Source organism: Canis lupus, chromosome 8, assembly GCF_003254725.2.
Source record: "Canis lupus dingo isolate Sandy chromosome 8, ASM325472v2, whole genome shotgun sequence".
Classification (NCBI taxonomy): domain Eukaryota; kingdom Metazoa; phylum Chordata; class Mammalia; order Carnivora; family Canidae; genus Canis; species Canis lupus.
In genome coordinates, this window is record NC_064250.1 from 60,858,765 (window position 1) to 60,874,500 (window position 15,736).

Genomic DNA, 15,736 nt, shown 5'->3' on the forward strand with positions numbered 1-15,736 from the left:
AATCACTGAGCCACCCAAACTGCCCTTAAAAATGTATCTTAAATGTATGGTGATACGCCAGATGGATCCTGGAATGGAAAAACTAAGGAAATTTGCATAAAATATGGACTTTAGGTAGCAATAATTTATCAATATTGGTGCATCAATGGTAATAAATGTACCATACATTAACATATAAGGGGCCACCCAGGTGGTTCAGTCAGTTAAGCGTCTGCCTCTTGATTTCGGCTCAGGTCATGATCTCAGGGTCATGAGATCAAGCCCCATGTTGGGCTCCACTCTGAGTATGGATCCTGCTTGGGATTGTCTCTCTCGTTCTTCTTCACCACACACCCACAACTTGCATACATGCTCTCTCTCTCTCCCTCTAAAAATAATAATAAGTAAAGTAAAAAATTTAAAAACACATTAACATGTAAGCTGTTACTAACAAGGGAAACTGGGTATGAGGTATGTGGGAACTCTCTGTACTATCGTCTCAATTTGTCTGTACATTGCAAACAGTCATTAAAAACATAATGTCTTTAAAAAAATCCTTCTGTGGTAAACAGTGAGGTGGCTTTGTTTCCCCTCTACTATAGAAACCCCATTGCCTCCCTTCCCAAGCAGGGGCCATAGGCCTGATCCAGCAGGTCTGGGGCTTGCTTATAGGGAGCTAAAGCACAGAGTTTAATAGTTAAAACATCAAGAAATATCCCACCCAGCAAGGGATAAGAGGCCCAGGGAAGCCAAGAAAACACTGAAGCCAGAACGTGGTCTGGGGAGAGGTTGATGAGAGGAAGGTGGGAGCTATGAGTGAGGAAACAGGACATCCAGCCAGGGTGTGGAGCAGGGAAGGTGGGCTGGTTGGAAATGGTTCTGGAATGTGACCAGCCGCGGAGGGGCAGACTCTGGAGTCTCTGGGATAACAGAACAGGGGAGGAGGGACATAGGAGCAATAATTGTAGCAGCTAAGAGTCACTGAGTCATTTTATGTGCTTTTTTTCTCATTCTAGTCCTCTTAACCAGGGGACTATTTTATTCCCATTTCAGAGATGAACAAACTTACCCAAGGTTGCACGATGAATAGGGGACAATTGTTCTCCAGTTCAAGATGGTCAAGAAATCACCATGGTAGTCATCCTTGGTAGAAGCCGTGAGACGGAACCTTCCAGGGCAAGGAGGGGTTAAGATATAAACACAAGTGGGGAGAAGATGATCTTCTTCGATCTTCACGGGACAGGATGTTGTAGGCCTGGGCAAAGGTCAAGGCAGGTCAGAGTGCTGCTTGGGAGCAGTGTGGCTAAAACAAAGGTTTCTAATGAGGAAGTGCCTACAGATCCCACTGGAGATGTTGTGGGGGCCAGTGTCCACTGGTGTGAACTTTATCATAACGTCCATGTGGCAGGCCACTTTATTTCCCCTAAGCCTTTGTTCAAATGTCCCCTTCTCGATCCCGCCTGATCCTCCATGTCATGCTCCACTTTTTCCTTCTAACATATTACTAATCCTCTTATTCCCATTATTCATTGTCTGGCTCCCTCCATCACCAACTCCCCCCCACCCCCCACACACACACGAATAAAAGTTCCATGGGCCAGGATTCTTTGTTTTGTTCCTTGATAATTGCCAAGAACGTGAAACAGTGATCAGCCAATAATAGGTGCTCAATAAATTTTCTTAAATGAATGAATGAATGAAGTTAGTAAATCAGAAGGTATTTGTATCAGTCAGGGTTCTCCAGAGAAACAGACCTAGTAGGATGAAAATATAGAGAGAAGATTTATGATAAGGTATTGGCTCACACAACTAGGGAGGCTGACAAGTCCCAAGATCTACAGCCAGTAAGTTGGAGACCCAGGAGAGCCAATGGTGTGGTTCCAGTCTGAATGTTGGCAGGCTCGAGATCTAGGAAGAGCCAACGTATCAGTTCCAGTCCAAAGGCAGAGAAGAACAGATGTCCCAGCTCAAGGCAGTTGGGCAGGAGGAGTTTCTTCTTACTCAGCTGATTTGTCCTATTCAGGGGCCATCAACCGATTAGATGAGGCTCACCCACATTAGGGAGAGCAATCCCCTTTTTTCAGTCTGCTGATCGAATGTTAATCTCACTCAAAACACCATGTCAGACATATCTAGTATCTGAGCAAATATCTGGGCACCCCCTAGCCCAGTCAAGTTGACATAAAAAGCACCATCAAAGTATTGAAAGGGACTCTCTGTCTTACAAGGATCATTCTAGGGCCTGTAGGGAGAATGATTTAGAAGGAAACAAGACACAGACAGGGAGACTTAGGAGGTTATTATTATACTAGATCAGGCAAGAATCGATGCGCAGCTGAAGGACACCATCACTGGTGTCTTCAAACGACCTCTCAGTGGCCCATGGGCGACACATGCTATTACATGTGCTAAAGTATTACACAGACACAACTCCAGGGGGAGTCAGTCACAAACGCAATGCTCAGAAAAGAACAAAGGTGATGACTGCCGTGGGTCCTGGCCACGGAGAAGTCCTCTGGGGCAGGCTGGGGACAATAACGTCTTCTGGCCTCTTACTGCTCAGTTGGAACAAACGGCAGTGGGGATGGCTATTGCCTCTCCTTTGGGGGTTTTCCATGTCACACGGTGGACTGGTGTTGAACAGGAGAAGGCAACTTAGAGGGTGACCCTCCCTCCCCTTCCATAGGATTGGCCCTGGAGCGGACCCTCGGCCCCCTGCCAGACCCACTAGAGTCCTCTGGAATTCTCCAACTGAAGTCAGGGGAAGTGGGCCTCCTTCTGCTCCAGTTGCCAAGCTGCAGGGTGCTGCCAGCAGCCACATCCTCAGTTTGTGGGCTCAAGAGATGGAGAACAACCCAACCATTAGCCTAAGCAGGACATAAAAACACGATGAAAGCCTAATATAAACTTCGGGTTATCCAAACAAATCTTTTTCTCCTCCATCATCATAAACAGTTTAGAATAGGCTGTATAGATAGCCACTGTTCATGCACACACAGAGGTGCCCAGAAATCTTCGCCCTGCTGGAGCGAACTGTGTAACCCTCCCTGACTTTCTAGATACAGGTGGTATCAAGTGGTAGTGAAAGCAAGATGTTTCACTTGCTTCTTCGCGTGTTTCCATTGCAATAAAAGGCCACCTGCCTTCACCGTGTGATGTCATGAGACTTAACGTTCTCCGCGAAACCAGTAGCCTCATCCTTTCACTCACACACACTTGGGAGACGTGACTCGGACTTCATTATTTCCACCCATCACTTTATAAGGGATTTATTGCCTCCCACAGGTGACAGTACTAAATCACTACCACGAACCCATGCTTGTCAAAAGGAACGAACAAAGCTCACTTTGCATCATTCATATCTTTGCTATTGGTCACATCCCCTCCTTCATTGACCGAATCTAGGAATTTGCAAACGATTCTGTGTTGGCAAACGGTGGAGGATGGGTGGCATCCCGTCCCCTCTCCATGGGACCAGTTACAGTCCTGCTTGGGCTCAGTCCTGGAGGAATTCTGAGCAGAACTGTAATAGAGGCCTTGACACAGAGCTTGGGGCAGAGCGCTGCCAGAAACAGCCCGATCTGGCTCTGTGCCAACCAGCTGGCTGCTGAGCTGAACGCCTCGCCTCTCCCCAGACCCCCTTTGTCTCCCTAGGCCCCTCTCTTTCAGCTGTCTCACCTCAGGTAATGACCGGCACTCTGCAGCTCCCCAGCTCTTTTTATTCCTGCATTTCAGATCACTTTACACGCGTTAATTGAGCCTTGAAACACAGAGGGGAAAAAAAAGCAAAAGGCACATGGGGATGTTTGCACCATGCTCCTCCCAGCTGCTCTGGCTGGAGGGCAGTCCAGCAGCAGGGTGGCCCCAAGCTGCCGTGCCAGGGGAAGCTTCCTGTTGGAGGGGGCTGGGTTGGGGTGGGAGTTGAGGGCTGAAATGATTCCACACATCACAGAAAAAAACCCTCCTTCACTTAGAGTCACATGTCATCATTACAGGACGACCTCCCATATCGGGCTCACCTGCCCCAGCTCATCCCAATGAACTTTGGAGGTGGGTCCTGGGCAAAGACTGCAGATGGACAGGCCAAGGTACCACACCTGTGATAAATATCCTTCAGTCCATACTGCAGTAGTGATGGCCAAGGCCATGGGCTTTGGACCCTGGGAGGCCTTCGTCCACACCCTGGCCATGCCATTTCCCAGCTAAACTATCTTGCAAACAATGCTGGAAATCCCAAATCCTGCTGTTTTAGCTGTAAAGTGGGGTATGAGAGTATCCACATTCTTGGTTTCCAGGGAGCATGACATCAGGGCATGCACACAAATTATTTGAAGTCAAAATTTAAAATATATTGACGGTTGGCATATAAAATGGTAGATTTTGGCTGAGTAATATTCCATTGTATACATAGACCACATCTTTATCCATTCATCTTTCGATGGACACCGAAGCTCCTTCCACAGTTTGACTATTGTGGACATTGCTGCTAGAAACATCGTGGAGGGTATTATGCTGAGTGAAATAAGTCAATCGGAGAAGGACAAACATTATATGTTCTCATTCATTTGGGGAATATAAAAAATAGTGAAAGGGAATAAAGGAGAAAGGAGAAAAAATGAGTGGGAAATATCAGAAAGGGAGACAGAACATGAGAGACTCCTAACTCTGGGAAACGAACTAGGGGTGGTGGAAGGGGAGGAGGGCGGGGGGTGGGGGTAACTGGGTGGCGGGCACTGAGGTGGGCACTTGACAGGATGAGCACTGGGTGTTATTCTGAATGTTGGCAAATTGAACACCAATAAAAAATAAATTTATTATTAAAAAAAATAAAGTACAATGAAAGTAATCAAAAAAATTCTTCAGCAAAAAATAAAATAAAATAAAATGGTAGATTTTATAGTCTTTCTAGACCACCTCTGTATCTAATTCCAGTCCATCTGAATTAATGTGGTTCTGCGGCTGGGTGGGACCCTCAAGTTCAAATAAGTACTCAAGTTTCACAATGACAAGCAATGGTAGGGAAATTCGAAGAAGTGTGCGGTTTAGTTGATGGTTCATATCGATGTCAATTTCTTAGTTCTGATAACACCTGTCATGGCTATTTGTGATATTAATGTTACCGGAAGTTGGATGAGTGGTGTACAGGAACTCTTCTTTCTTGGCAACAAAGGCTCCAACAGCAACAATAATCTTTTGAAAATGCATCAAAATCAGTAATGCCTGCACAGTAGGTCTAACGCTTTACCTATACTTTCTGGTCTAGGACGTGAAAATTCCGCCTTAGGGTCCAAAAAAAAAAAAATAAAACCCACCAAGTTTTTTGTTACCAAAATAATAAGAGGCAATTTATGTTATCTCTAGCAGTTATCACCAGCAAGAAATTCATTGAGTTTCTAGTGTCTGCAAGGCACCATATTGTACGCTAAAATGGCAAACATTACTGTCAGGAAGAAAACGTTGCCTGTGTGGAAGTCATTTTAAGGTAGCTGTTTGGATGTAAGATATTTGATAACTTTACCATTTCAGCCCCCAGTGCTTTCCTTATTTCACAGAAAATGGATGGCTTGCCAGTCAATCAGCTCCATGCTTTGCTTTTCGGTGGACAGTGATGAGGAGAACAATCTTGTCAAATAACACTACAGATTATATCGTTTGCCACCCCGAGTATGGTTTTGAGATGTTCATCTTAAAATGCTGAGGATATCTTTTCTCTCTCTCACTTAACAGAGACCAGAGGGTTTACACACTTTTATTCCCTTATTTTTTTTATGCCATGCAAATTGTAATGTATTCATGGGGGTCAGAAGGAGATTTTCATTGAGTGGATAGTGAATTTCATTAATGGCCTTAACAAAGATCCCATCAAAAAATGTGATTGTATGGGCGCCTGGGTGGTTCAGCTGGTTAAGTATCTGACTCTTGATTTCACCTCAGGCCATGATCTCAGGGTCAAGCTCTATGTCGCACTGGGCCTGGAACCTGCTTAAGATTCTCTATCTCCCTCTCTCCCTGCCCCTTCCCCTTCCTCACAAAAAGGCGACTATAATATGGCCACATAATATGGTGACTATTATGGCCACATTACAATGGGCTCAGCAAAGGAGCCACACCTTTAAAAAGCAAAGACTACGTGTATTGTCAAGTTGCTTAACTCTCTAGGCTAATAGCAATCTGGGAGGTGTAACTCTTTTTTTTTTTTAACTTTAAAGATTTTATTTTTTTTATTCATGAGAGACACACAGAGAGAGAGAGGCAGAGACACAGGCAGAGGGAGATGCAGTCTCCCTCAGGGGAGCCTACTGTGGGACTTGATCCCAGGAGCCCGGGATCATGCCCTGAGCTGAAGGCAGGCACTCAACCAAGGAGCCACCCAGGTGCCCCATGTAACTCATTCCTGAATGGATGCTGGCAGAGCATCCATAACCAAAATTTTGCTGGCATGTGCTCTGTTCGGGGCATGGGTCTAGGCCCATAATGAAGGTGAAGACCTAGTCCCAGGTTCAAGGGCAAGAATGACATCTGTTTTTGAGTTGCCCAAGACCTCCTTCTTGTGTCTGGGGAATCCCCAACCTCAGGAGGCAGAGCTGCCTCCCCACTGAAAACTGGAGATGCCAAACGCCATTTCCTCAGCCTTTCTTACAGTGGAGGGGAGGCTTATACTCTAGATCCTCCCTGCAGCTGATGATAGGAAGAAGTGGGATGGTTCTGAATCCAGTAGCCATAGAGGGGACAGCAGCTTTAGGGCAGAGGACAGCATCCTTGGGGGCAATGACAGGGCCATCAGCAGACCAGTCTACAACATGACTTTGGGCCTTGATCCAAGCTGTATTATCTTAGAGCTAGTCCTCCGGCCCTCCGGAGGATTCCTGTTGCCACCCACCATGCTGTACATGAATGAATTTTCTGCTTAGATCATCCAGAGTCAGCTTCTGTCAACTGACACAAGGGCCATGTCCCATAGTCTCTTTCTTGGATACCAGTTGTAACAACCCAGCGACTGTTTTTCAAGCAGTAGTGCTGGGTTTGCACTGATCGCCCACTCTTCTTATGACCAGATTCCTCTTGCCATAACACTTAGGTGTGGGGCTATCCGTGGCCGTGGAATAAGCCAGGTGCTCCTATGGTGAATTTAACTACCTTGGCTGCTGGTGATACATGAGTCAACCAGAGACGTTGATATCTTTCTGCATGGGTAAAATGTAGGTTGTAGACTCGTGTTTCTGGTACCACAGGCAGGGTAGAGTCTTTTCTATGACTTCAAACAATGTAAAACATTAGAGTTTGAGCCAGAATGAAAATAAAATAAAACAAAGCAAAACAAAACCTCCATAGTGACAGGGAAAACATCATTTTTGCTGTTTTTTTAAAAAAAATATTTTATTAATGTATTCATGAGAGACACACAGAGAGAGAGGCAGAAATAGAAGCAGTCTCCATGCATAGTCTGATGTGGGACTCAATCCTGGGACTCCAGGATCATGCCCTGGGCTGAAGGCAGGTGCTAAACCACTGAGCCACCCAGGCTCCCCTCTTCTTGCTGTTTTTTTAAATAGAGAAGAAAATGTTTCAATTCAGACTTCATCCTCTTTATTCAGCCTTTTCTCTTTGTCTCGTAGCAATCACATCATGGTAAATACTTGTAATTCGTCCATTGACTCTTCATGATGACATTGAACTCGACAATAAGAAGCTTTCAATGTGAGATGGATCATTTTGTCTCAATGAGCTACGAGCTGATTCCTTAAAAGACTGAGAAAATATGAACTCCCATTGATAAAAACCAGGAAGGCAAGTTTTTCAGAAGATTCTCCAAACAAGTTAAATGGGGAAGTGGAATACTTTCTTACAAAACAAGAAGGCAAAGATTATCATTAAGGCTTTCACTGACACTACCATTAGCAGCCCTGAATAAACGGGTCTTAAATGAAAGCAGGGTGGATTGAAGAGAATCGAAGCAGAGGCCTCAAGGAAAACCACCGCCCTCCATCTGTCATGTGGAATTCCTTTGCGTTTGGTTGTCCAGAGGCTGTTACTCAGTGAGGAAGGTGACTATCCCTGGATACTGGGCAAAGAGTGGGGGGCCGTGGTTTCCATCCACCTCCCCTCCTCCCATGCCTTCCTCTACCTGGCTCCCACAATGCACTAACGAGTGCCCTGTGGCTTACTCTACCTGTTCGCCCTGGGCAAGCCTGCTACTGCAATTTCTGGAAACCCTTGCCTTTCTCGAACTCCGCTTTCTCCTGGTTTTCCTTCTGCCTTTCCAGCGAGTCCTTCTTGGTTTCTCTCACTGGCTCTTCCTTCTCTGCCCATCTCGTAATGCTGGTGTTTTTACCATCGGCTCTTTTCTTCTTTCCACCTGCTCTTTCTGGTGATCACATCCACTTTCGCACCTTCGAATGATAACGCAAATCATCAATAATCAGCACTCAACTTCCTCCTGAACTTCAAAGGTCTGTCTCAAGTAAGCTCCAAGAACCCTCCACCTGGAAATTTTGCTGTTATGTCAAATTCAAATTCAATATGCCCCAATCTGAATTATTTGTCCTTCTGCTCTAAGCACCCTCTGTCTGTATTTCTAGAATTAGCATCCAGAAACCTCAAAATTAGCCTTAACATGCCTTTCATTGTGCCTGGACGTTCATTCACTAAATTCTGTAGATTTTGCTTCGGAAATTGTTCTTATCCCTGGTCCCTCCACACCATCCCCACAGCCTCTGCCTTGGTTCAACCCCCTTCATCTCTTGACCACTACTTCTATCTCCGACATCCTCTGCAATGCTTCCCAGTTATCTTTGTGCCAGGTGAGATGTGCTCCTTGGGCAGTCGAGGGGAGAAAAGCCCATCAGACCTGGGAGTCTGAGAAGATGGATGCTAGAAAAAGAACAAAAATGTCTTGGGGGGTAAGGACTCTGGATGATTCTGATGCTTGAATGGAAGATCTCAGCAAGTCTTTCATCCCTAGTGACTCCCAGGGCTCATCCACGGCTACTTGCCCCCACTCACTTCCTCCTCCCAGGGAAGCTGCCCATGGCCATGTAATGAGTTGTCCTAAAATGCATTCTGGTTCCATCATTTTCTGGCCCCCAGTCTTCCGTGACTCCCGTCACCCACAGAATATACAGCACATGGTTTATACCCCTCTGTGAGCACCCGAGGACTCTCATACCCTCTCTCATATTCTTGCTCTCTAGCCTATAACACTTATTCACCTAAATTATCCTTTCTCTCTCACACACTTGATTATTGACCTTGATTTTCCCATCACTAAAATTTTGCTGTGTCTCTTCTCCCAGAACCCTGTCCTGGACTCAAACCTCTTTTTTTTTTTTAAATAAATTTATTTTTTATTGGTGTTCAATTTGCCAACATATAGAATAACACCCAGTGCTCATCCTATCAAGTGCCCACCTCAGTGCCCGTCACCCAGTTACCCCCACCCCCCGCCCACCTCCCCTTCCACCACCCCTAGATCATTTCCCAGAGTTAAGAGTCTCTCATGTTCTGTCTCCCTTTCTGATATTTCCCACTCATTTTTTCTCCTTTCCCCTTTATTCCCTTTCACCATTTTTTATATTCCCCAAATGACTGAGACCATATAATGTTTGTCCTTCTCCGATTGACTTATTTCACTCAGCATAATACCCTCCAGTTCCATCCACGCTGAAGCAAATGGTGGATATTTGTCATTTCTAATGGCTGAGTAATATTCCATTGTATACATAAACCACATCTTCTTTATCCATTCATCTTTCGATGGACACCAAGGCTCCTTCCACAGTTTGGCTATTGTGGACATTGCTGCTATAAACATCAGGGTGCAGGTGTCCCGGCATTTCATTGCATCTGTATCTTTGGGGTAAATCCCCAGCAGTGCAATTGCTGGGTCGTAGGGCAGGTCTATTTTTAACTCTTTGAAGAACCTCCACACAGTTTTCCAGAGTGGCTGCACCAGGTCACATTCCCACCAACAGTGCAGGAGGGTTCCCCTTTCTCCACATCCTCTCCAACACTTGTGGTTTCCTGCTTTGTTAATTTTCCCCATTCTCACTGGTGTGAGGTGGTGTCTCATTGTGGTTTTGATTTGTATTTCCCTGATGGCAAGTGATGCAGAGCATTTTCTCATGTGCTTGTTGGCCATGTCTATGTCTTCCTCTGTGAGATTTCTGTTCATGTCTTTTGCCCATTTCATGATTGGATTGTTTGTTGCTTTGCTGATGAGTTTAATAAGTTCTTTATAGATCTTGGAAAGTAGCCCTTTATCTGATACATCATTTGCAAATATCTTCTCCCATTCTGTAGGTTGTTCAAACCTCTTTAAGGCTGAATCTGATCTCGCCCAGCACAAATGACAAACCTGTTTAGATCATACACAATTATTTATTTGTTCAACCAACATTTATTGAGGGCCAGCTATGGCCCAACTCAATTCCAGCAAAGAAGACAAATCTCTCCCCTCGAGGGGCTCCTAATCCACTGGAAAGATGGACAAGGAAAAGGAAGTTACATCACAATGTGATGAATTCTGCAGTGGTATTACCCATGAGCCTGCTTCAGGGAATCTCCTATGTCACCAGCACATTGGCATTGGGTCACCTGATGGAGGAAACATTTTCTATCTTCCAGGCTCCAAGGCACTGGTTCTTAATTTTTGGTGCAAGGATTCATATGATATGGTTTTCAGTCACACAATTTCCAAAGTCCCCCTTCCAGAGCTTCTGTTTCAGTAGGTCTGGGGTTAGGTCCAGAAATGAACGTGTTTAATAAACCCCTCAGTGATTCTAATATGGATGACATCATAGATCACACATGGGAAAACATTGTAAAGGTGTTTATTGTTTTTGCAACTTGCAGAGACTACCAGATACTGTCTTGTAATTTATATGCTTGCACGTATGGTTTATACGGTTTGCTAAGTGATTGCTCTTTAAAAGCAGGGTCCTGGGGCACTCAGGTGGCTCAGCGGTTGAGCATCTGCCTTCAGCTCAGGGCATGATCCCGGGGTCCTGGAATCAAGTCCTGCATCGGGCTCCCTGCATGCAGCCTACTCCTCCCTTTGACTGTGCCCCTGCCTCTCTCTGTGTGTTTCTCATGACTAAATAAATAAAATCTTTTTTTTTTTTAAAGCAGGGTCCTTTCCTTACATCATTACGTTCCTCTCTAGCACAAGAGCAGAGTATGAGTAACTGCCTATCTTTTGTACCTTCGTAAGTCCTTAACAATTTTAGTAAAGTCTTTTTTTTTGTGTTTGAATTTTTATAATAACTATATATTGCTTTTATAAACTAAGGAAAAAATTAAAAAGATTGACCTGAGAATGTGTTGACTGCAGAGTCATTAGTGATGAGGGGGTGGTGGGCATGGGGCTTGCCCTCCATGTGGGGGCAAGGAAGGTTGGGCACCTGCTGTGTACACCACTCAAGGCCAGCTAACACTGCATGAGCTTGTATGAAGTGAAGGTTTCCAAGAGATGCCATTGGGTCTTGGAGGATGGCTGCTGCTCTTCAAAGCTGAATCTGATCTCCTCTAGCACAAATGACAAACTAGTCTTTTAAACAGGTTTTTCGGTGGCCTTTCATGGAAACGTGGAGGGAGACCCGTGAAACCTGATATTCCCTGGCCCAGACGGAGAAAGTCTGTCTTCCTTTGCTTTCAGCCCCACCGGGGCACTGTGCCTGGTCCTTCCAGTCTGGAACAGCTGCAGGATCGCAGGACATCCTGGGGCTGCTGTACTGAAATCTGTCCTAACCAGGATTTTGTCCTGTCTGGGGTCCGAATGGGTCCTTTTCTAGATGTGAACATGACTTCCCCTGTGATGCCACATACGCTGGGCCACAGGTAGTGGTAACCTCCGTAGCTGTGTTTCTTGGGATGAGGTCCCTGGACCACCCACATCAGTCATCTCACGTAGTGAGTCTGAGCCCCAGCTGGGCCTAGGAATCACCAGAAGAGAGATAAAAGAAGAAGATAAAGCTGGGATTAATATTCTCTTTATTGTTTTTTCCTTGCATTCTCTTCCTGTTCTCAGGAGAGGCTTATTTACGACTCCCTTGACAGCCCCCATTTCCCCAGCTTCTAGTTCTCCTCTCCTTGCAGCTGAAACCATTAACCCCACCTGTGTGGCAATAGCCCTAAGCCAATCTTTAGGTTCTAGAAATTTCTAGAGTCTAGAACAATTCCAGAGCTTGGGCAGGGGAGTTTTAAGGATCTGCTCTTGAGCAAGGCATATTTTTGTACCTCAGAACCCAGGTAGATGCAGTCCAGTGGCTGTAACAGGACGGGTAGATTGGGAAGCATCAGGACCCAGAGAAAGATTTAAAATTGAACCCAGAAGTGGACTGGGATGGCATCAACCCATTTACAGGTGCTGGGATGCATCCACCACAGCAGGTGGCCTAGTACAGTGGCTGCATCACAGAGTGCACTCACATGCTGAGGTATGGAGCCAGCAAAGCAACAGGGACCCAGAAACCAGATCAACAGTCTGAATTCAGATATTCCGTTGGTGATTAAAGAGTCCCTAGCCCCCGGGCTGAGTTTGAGGAGCTTTCCTTAGAGAGCCTATGCTCCTAGATAATTTAGCAGGACAGGGAAGCAACACAAAAACCCACTTATCAATTTGGGGGGTCAAGGCATGTACCATGGCTTTGGAGTAAAGCTAGTTTTGATATTTGAACAAAGTTCGATGAAGAGGGACATATGCAAAGGTTTGAGGTTTGGAGATAGGCTTCCGAAATCATCCCTGTCTATGATCCTCCTTACAGGATTCAGAGATTCAAAGGAATGCCCCATCACAGCGCTAAGGTGGAACAGAGAGAGGGCAAGCCAGGAAGCTTTGGACACTCTGCTGTGCCCAAAGGCCAACCACGGTCTTAGACACATAGCTTTCCTTTACTGTGAAAATGCCATCCCTCCTTATCCTCGTGCGCCCTGGTTCGTGCTATCTGAAAAGTGGGATTGATCACCATGTGTGCCTCTTCAGTATATCTGCCAAGCAAAATGGGAACTTGGATTAGAGACAAAGTTAGTAACACAAACAAGAGCCCTAAATTCATTCCCTTGGGCAATGTTTCCTTTTCATAGGAATTTGGCAGAAGTAAGAACCTTTAGAAGCACCAATTTAGTCCATCCCACGATGTAAGATAGGGCTCTATACAGTCTGTCATCTTAATTTCTAGAACAGAATTCCAAGGGCAGATCCACAGGTGTGGCCAGGAGAATTTTTAAATGAGAAGTTCACCACTTCTTGATAGTGGTGAGGGTGAAACACTGTGATGTGCTTTATTTTTTATATTATTTTTTAAGGTTTTATTTATTTATTCATGAGAGACACAGAGATGGGCAGAGACACAGGCAGAGGGAGAAGCAGGCTCCTTGCCAGGAGCCCACTGTGGGACTCGATCCCAGGACCCCGGGATCATGACCTGAGTAAAGGCAGACTCTCAACCACTGAGCCACACAGGTGCCCCCGTGATGTACTTTAAATTTGTTATTGGCAGGAGACTATATAGCCAGATCATGTGGTAGGATTTGCTTTTGTTAATGTCAAGATAGGAAGGCTAATCTATTTGGGAGGATGTGTTCTAGCATTGCTCTAAAAATTATTCCTGGGTTGTTGTACTAGGGTGTACGTCACCAGAAAATCTCAGCCTCAACTCTCCTCAGTGGCTTATCCCTACGGCTCAGGGATTTAGGCAATTGTGTGTGCCTCCTTACCTTCCCACCTCCCAATGCAGCTCACCCTACTTTATATAATCTACTTATTCCATCATCCCTCTCTTTCTCAGGGGTGATAGAGGGTCCCTGGTCATTCCTACTCCCTACTGAATCTTTGAAATTACATCAATGTGATTTTTACTTCATATTTCCTTTAAGATGTTTGTTGTGCTAAAGAACTCATACAGAGATTTTTTTTTCCTCTCCCAGGGGAGTAGCATTTTAGTAAGAGCTGAATAATAAAACTGGATTGTAAAAGCCTGTCAGAAATGTAGTGGTGCGTGTCTTACTTCTCATAATTGCCTCAAAATGATTAGGATTGAACTTTGTTGTTGTTGTTGTTCCAGAGTGAAAACAGGCACTTCTTCTCTTCCAGGCCACAAGGATGAGTGTCAAGGGGGAAATGACCTGTGATGCCTCAGAACATGTAAATTCTAATTTTCTAGATAAAAAAGGTAGATGTGGAGAAAAGTGAGATGGGGCATTAATAAGTAGGCCATCAGGATGACATTGAATGTTTCTTAACCTTCTGTGGATCTCACACTCCCTTGAGAATTTGAGGCAATCACATACATATATAAAGACATAAAATGTGGTGGGGCCCCTGGGTGGCTCAGTGGTTGAGCATCTGCCTTCAGCTTAGGGCATGATCCTGGGGTCCTGGGATCAAGTCTCACATCAGGCTCCCCACAGGGAGTCTGCTTCTCCCTCTGCCTATGTCTGCCTCTCTCTCAGTGTCTCTCATGAATGAATAAATAAATAAATAAAATAAAATAAAATATGGCAGGGTGCCTGGATGGCTCAGATCATGATCCTGGGGTCCTTAGATTGAGCCCCATGTCGGGCTCCCTGCTCAGTGGAGAATCTGCTTCTCCCTCTCCATCTGCCCCTTGCCCATGCTCTCATTCTCTGTCTCTAATAAATAAATAAAATCCTTTAATATATATATATATATATGGCAATGATTTCAGGGTAATTTGTGGACTCCATATCCCTCAGGTTAAAAAGATCATTATGGGCTTATCAAAATGTTGTCCTTTGCCTTCTGGTTCAATCTTAATCCAGTAGTTAGGATAAATGGATGACACTTAGATTTTTTTTTAAAGATAGATTGATTGATTGATTGATTGATTGATTGATTTATGAGAGACCCAGAGAGAGGAAGACAGAGGCACAGGCAGAGGGAGAAGCAGGATTCATGCAGGGAGCCTGATGTGGGACTTGATCCGGGGTCTCCAGGATCAGGCCCTGAGCTGATGGCAGTGCTAAACCGCTGAGCCACCAGGGCTGCCCTACACTTTGATTTTAATTAAGCTACAAATCTATAATGACACTCAGTGTTGTGCTAGGTACAAAAGAACCCAGAAGAATGCTAAGACCTCATCCTCCAGGGCTTTGAGGAAGACTACACAAATCACTCAAAATATCTTTCAATAAGACAGCATAAAATGTGGTGATAACCTGTGTGGTGCAGGTGAAGAAGGCTATAGGCCATCAGGGGAAGAGAGTCAATGGTTTAGTCAAAGAAGATCTCAGAGAGAATAAAGGATTTCAGTTGCACTTGGAAGGATCTGTAGGGATGGGATAAACAAAGGGAAATGTGATGACTTTCCATAGAGACAAGGTGGTTCAGGAGAGAGAATCTAACCTTTGACATCTGACACACCTTGTTTTGAATCACCACTCTTGCTTTCCGGCTCTGGGACCATGCTAAATTTACTTAATATCTCTGCATTTAAGTTTCTTCATCTGTAAAATGTGCATTTTTGTAGAATGGATGGGAGTAGTAAGCAAGATATATATTTTTTTAAGTATGTGGGGTAGTGCCAAAAAGACAAAAACTGTATCTCTCCTATTTGCTACCATATCCCAAGAGGGTAACCCAGGGACTGACACACAAAAGGCACTTGGATAAATATCTGCAAGAATGGTTGAATGGATGAGTAAGTGAATGAATGAGTGAAAATTATGTTGAGTAGCAAGCAGAAATGACGAATTCAATGTGTGACAATATAAAATTTATTTTTTCAAATCTATTGTTACA